The sequence below is a fragment of the Salmo salar genome, chromosome 15 (assembly GCF_965601325.2).
Source record: "Salmo salar chromosome 15, fSalSal1, whole genome shotgun sequence".
Taxonomy (NCBI): Eukaryota; Metazoa; Chordata; class Actinopteri; order Salmoniformes; family Salmonidae; genus Salmo; species Salmo salar.
Genome location: NC_138305.1, coordinates 64,277,965 through 64,284,280, shown reverse-complemented (window position 1 = coordinate 64,284,280; position 6,316 = coordinate 64,277,965).

Sequence of the window (6,316 nt, the reverse complement as noted above, 5' to 3'; positions counted from 1 at the left end):
ACTGAGTGGGAGGTCACACATCTGTTTAATGAGAGGTTACCTACACAGACACCCAGACTGCTCTTAAAGATCCACTTTTAGACTTCTACACACACAGGTATGCAAACACACACACACAAACAAACACTTCCTGACACACATGCACAATGCATATATGCAGAACGCAAGTATTCACTCATAAACAGACACAGGCACCTTTCGACCTACGCACATAAACAGGCATGCTTTTACATAATTTAGCAAACACTATCACCCAGAGCGACTTACAGGATCAATTAGGGTTAAGTGCCTTGCTCAAGGGCCCAGACAGATTTTTCACCTAGTCAGCTCAGGGATTGGAACCAGGGATTGGAACCAACCTTACAGTTACTGGCCCAACAATCTTAACCGCTAGGCTACCTACCACCCCACAGACATGTATACACATAAATACACACATATGTAAATACATAAGTGAACACACATGCACATTGCACACGCACAAAAAACAAGCACAAAACCACAGTAAAACCCACTTAAACCCACACAGTGATACATGCATAAATACATACAGATAAAGAAACACATCCTTAACCAGATCCAGATGAGTGACTTGGTCTAAGTGAGGACAGGCCCCAAAACACTTCAACATGGGGTGATATCCTGACATTGCACTTCCTAAACCAAATGGACCATAGAGGGGAGAGATTGGGGGCTTGAGAGAAATCGAACTTGAATCCTCTGAGACACACAATTTCTCAAAATGTCAATGCGGTTCCTTACCTTCATATAGGCATCATGTGATAGACTTCTTCTCTCCTTTCTTAGGGTCCCAGCACTAAACTCAAGACAGACCCCTTTTGACAGCTACTGTGTGAGTAGGTCAAGGGGAAGATTAACTAGGTAGCACTGTGCCCAGGGTTAATAGGATGTGTGTGTGTGTGTGTGTGTGTGTGTGTGTGTGTGTGTGTGTGTGTGTGTGTGTGTGTGTGTGTGTGTGTGTGTGTGTGTGTGTGTGTGTGTGTGTGTGTGTGTGTGTGTTCATTAGATCAAGTCCTAATGGTAACAAATGGGGACAGGAGCTCTCGCATTGCATCACATCAACTTCCCTCTCAATCATACACACTGATATGGGGGGAAACAGTCAAAGAGGAGGCTTTATTCACTATCACACCAGTGGTCACAATGTATTAGAAGGACATACAGTAGTTTTGTAACTAAGTACATATGGAGACCACTTCAACCTATAACTCACACTTCTCTCTCTTTCCCCTCGTTCTCTCCATAACGGTCTCCCCTTAAACAGATCTGCAGCCTTGGCTACCGGTTTCAAGTTTCATCTGAGGTGTGTTGCTAACTGTCACTTCAATGACAACACCCAGCTCTCCCAGCCCAAACACACCCCTTCTCCAACCACCCTCACCTGGCTGTTAAAATAATGTCTATTTGTATAACAGAACTGATTTGGCAGGCGAAACCCCGAGCACAATCCATCCAGGGATTTTTTGTTGTTGAGGTCATTGTGTTTTCCAATACTTTTCTATGGGAGACCTGATTTATTAGGGCCCAGATTGCAGTTCCTATGGCTTCCACTAGATGTCAACACTCTTTAGAAATTGTTCGATGTTTTTCTTTTGAGAAATGAAGTAGTCGTATTCTTTCTATGTGTCACTCAGAAGGTCTCTAGTCTTTTGGTGCGTGTGAACAAGCGAGCGCTCCGTGTTGTTTTTCTTCGGTATTGGAAACTGTTTATCACGTCTTACATTTTATCGATTATTTACATTTTAGGGTACCTGAGGTTGAATTAGAAACGTTGTTTGAAATGTTTGGACGAAGTTTACAGGTAACTTATTAGATATTTTGTAGTCATGTTGGGCGAGTTGGAACCAGTGTATTTCTGAATCAAATGCGCCAAATAAATGGACATTTTGGAATATAAAGAAGGAAAAATGACCATTCATTGTGTAACTGAGACATTTGGGTTTGCAAAAAGATGAAGATCTTCGAAGGTAAGGCATTTATTATATCACTTTTCTGACTTTTGTGTCGCACCTGCCTGGTTGAAAAATTATTTTCATGTTTTTGTATGCGGGGCGCTGTCCTCAGATAATTGCATGGTGTGCTTTCGCCGTAAAGCCTTTTTGAAATCTGACACAGCGGATGGATTAACAAGAAGTTAAGCTTTATTTTGATATATTACACTTATATTTTCGTGAATGTTGAATATTCATATTTCTGTAGTTTGAATTTGGCGCTCTGCAATTTCACCGGATGTTGAGATTGGAGAGTTAAGGGATCCCTAAGTGGTTTTAACCATTTCTCCTCCTAGAGATCAATCATAGATGTGTCCTGGCCTGAATGAGCTATCCCTTTATGATACATCTACTGTAGATGACTCAAATATCTCTTTAAACCTACAAAATTATGTAATTGGTCTAGCAGTGAGAGAGTGAGAGAGAGTGAGAGTGAGAGTGAGAGAGAGAGTGAGAGAGTGAGAGAGTGAGAGAGTGAGAGAGAGAGATCCACATCTCATTGTCTCTTATAGATGAGTATTGCTTAATGTACAGTACCATACCATCATCATTTGCCATTGGTGGATGTTTGCAGGCTTGGCCTAGTCTACCTGGGGCAGTACTATCTCGTCTGGGGCAGGCCAGCTCAAGAGGAGGCCTGAAAAAGAGAGCACAAAGGACAGTGACAGGAATGTGTGTGTCTGTCTGTCCATGCTTAAACTATGGATGTATGGGTGAATTTTTATTTTTTTATTTCACCTTTATTTAACCAGGTAGGCTAGTTAAGAACAAGTTCTCATTTGCAACCGTGACCTGGCCAAGATAAAGCATAGCAATTCGACACATACAACAACACAGAGTTATACATGGAATAAACAAAACATACAGTCTTCAAACAGTATACAGTATACAGTATAATAATACAGAATGAGTATGTATGCAGAGTGCAGCCATACAGTGCCAGTCAAAAGTGTGGACACCCCTTTTCATTCCAGGGTTTGTATTTATTTGTACTATTTTCTACATTGTGGAATAATAGTGAACACATCAAAACTATGAAATAACACATGGAATCATATAGTAACCAAAAAAGTGTTAAACAAATCAAAATATATTTTCGATTTGAGATTATTCATAGCCACCCTTTGACTTGATGACAGTTTTGAACACTCTTGGCATTCTCTCAACTAGCTTCATGAGGTAGTCACCTGGAATGCATTTCAATTAACAGGTGTGCCTTGTTATTAAAAGTTAATTTGTGGAATCTCTTTCCTTCTTAGTGCGTTTGAGCCAATCAGTTGTGTTGTGACAAGGTAGGGGTCATAAACAGAATATAGCCCTATTTGGTAAAATACCAAATCCATACTATGGCAAGAACAGCTCAAATAAGCAAAGAGAAATGACAGTCCATCATTACTTTAATGGGGAGAACCGGTTAAAAGTTTCTGTCGGCTGAATGAGCGACACCGGTTGAGCATTCCTACAGCATTTCCTTCCAGAAGCCAAGAGAAAATTGTCCGGCTGCGGGGACTGTGCGAGGGGATTTATATTACTACCTGTACTTATTTGTGGCGCAGTCACTGTTTCATCCTTTCCTACACTTAAATTACCCTTGCCTAACGATTGCGTCTGAAGCTGGGCTTGCAGCACGGCTATCCTCACCATAAGGTGAACGTTCTCCTGTATATTATGTGTACAGCGACTGCAATTATAAGGCATAATGTTAATGCTACTACTTAGCTTCGGCTGGTGGAGGTCCTGTAGAACCATGTCCAAATAAAGCGTCCAGGGTAAAAAAGTTGACTGAAAAAAGTGAAGTGAGGGAAAAATATATATATATAAAACGGTAATTAAAAAGTAAAAACCGTAACGCTAGCAACAAAACGTACAGCAGCACGTAATCAAGTCCACAATTTGTTGGAACTAAAAATCTCCAATTTGGACTTTCCACCTGTCTAATGTCCATTGCTCGTGTTTCTTGGCCCAAGCAAGTCTTCTTATTGGTGTCCTTTAGTAGTGGTTTCTTTGCAGCAATTCGACCATGAAGGCCTGATTCACGCAGTTGATGTTGAGATGTGTATGTTACTTGAACTCTGACGCATGTATTTGGGCGGCAATCTGAGGTGCAGTTAACTGTAATGAACTTTTCCTCTGCAGCAGAGGTAACTCTGGGTCTTCCTTTCCTGTGGCGGTCCAGTTACATCATAGTGCTTGGTAGTTTTTGCAACTGCACTTAAAGAAACTTTCAAAGTTATTGACATTTTCCGGATTTACTGCCCTTGGGCTCCCGAGTGGCGCAGCATTCTAAGGCACTGCATCTCGGTGTTAGAGGCATCACTACAGACCCTGGTTCAATTACAGGCTGCATCACAACCGGTTGTGATTGGGAGTCCCACAGGGCGGCGCACAATTGGCCCAGTGTCGTTAGGGTTTGGCCGGTTGTAGGCCATCATTGTAAATAAGAATTTGTTCTTAACCTGTCTGGGCTAGGGGGCAGTATTTTCAAGGCCGGATAAAAAAACCTCCCCGATTTAAACTGGTTACTACTCTTGCCCAGAAACGAGAATATGCCTATAATTAATAGATTTGGATAGAAAAAACTCTGAAGTTTCTAAGACTGTTTGAATGGTGTCTGTGAGTATAACAGAACTCATATGGCAGGCCAAAACCTGAGAAGATTCCATACAGGAAGTGCCCTGTCTGACAATTTGTTGTCCTTCTGTTGCATCTCTATCAACATTACAGCATCTGTGCAGTAACGTGGCACTTTCTAAGGCTTCCATTGGCTCTCTAAAGCCACCAGAAAGTGGAATGGGGTGTCTGCTGTCTCTGGGCAAAGTATAGGAGCAGAGTTTGTAAGTGGTCAGCCTGGGGACAGTGAGACTGGAGATGCGCATTCACGAGAACTCGCCATGTTTTTCTTTCAGTCTTTGAATGAATACAACGTTGCCCGGTTGGAATATTATCGCTATTTTATGAGAAAAATAGCATAAAAATGTATTTTAAACAGCATTTGACATGCTTCTAAGTACGGTAATGGAATATTTTGAATTTTTTTGTCACGAAATGCGCTCGCGCGTTACCCTTCGGATAGTGACCTGAACGCACGAACAAAACGGAGGTATTTGGATATAACTATGGATTATTTGGAACCAAAACATTTGTTGTTGAAGTAGAAGTCCTGGGAGTGCATTCTGACAAAGAACAGCAAAGGTAATCCAATTTTTGTAATAGTAATTCTGAGTTTAGGTTGCCCCAAACTTGGTGGGTGTCAAATTAGCTAGCCTGTGATGGCCGAGCTATGTACTCAGAATATTGCAAAATGTGCTTTTGCCGAAAAGCTATTTTAAAATCTGACATAGCATTTGCATAAAAGAGTTCTGTATCTATAATTCTTTAAATAATTAATGAGTAATTTAGTAAATTCACCGGAAGTTTTCGGTGGGTATGCTAGTTCTGAACATCACATGTTAATGTAAAAAGCTGGTTTTTGATATAAATATGAACTTGATTGAACAAAACATGCATGTATTGTATAACATAATGTCCTAGGAGTGTCATCTGATGAAGATCATCAAAGGTTAGTGCTGCATTTAGCTGTGTTTGGGTTTTTGTGACATATATGCTTGCTTTGAAAATGGCTGTGTGATTATTTTTGGCAGGGTACTCTCCTGACATAATGTTTTGCTTTCGCTGTAAAGCCTTTTTGAAATTGGACAATGTGGTTAGATTAACGAGAGTCTTGTCTTTAAAATGGTGACAAAATACATGACAATTATTTTAAGAATTATAGATACAGAACTCCTTTATGCAATCGCTGTCAGATTTTAAAATAGCTTTTCGGCGAAAGCACATTTTGCAATATTCTAAGTACATAGCTCGCCGTCACAAGCTATTCAGACACCGCCATGTTCGGAGCAAACTAAACTCACAATTAGTATTAGAAATATTGTATTATCTTTGCTGATCTTCGTCAGAATGCACTCCCAGGACTGCTACTTCCACAAGAAATGTTGTTTTTGTTCGAAATAATCCATAGTTATGTCCAAATACCGCCATTTTGTTTGTGCGTTCCGGTCACTATCCAAAGGGTAACGCGCGAGCGCATTTTGAGACACAAAAAGTCTAAATGTTCCATTATCGTACTTAGAAGCATGTCAAATGCTGTTTAAAATCAATTTTTTATGGTATTTTTAACTTAAAATTGCTAAAATATTCCAACCGGACAATAGTGTATTCATTCAAGGAGAAAAATAAAAAACTGTGTGCTCGTGGGAACGCGCATTTCCAATCTCTTTGTCCCCAGGCAGTCCACTCAGAAACGG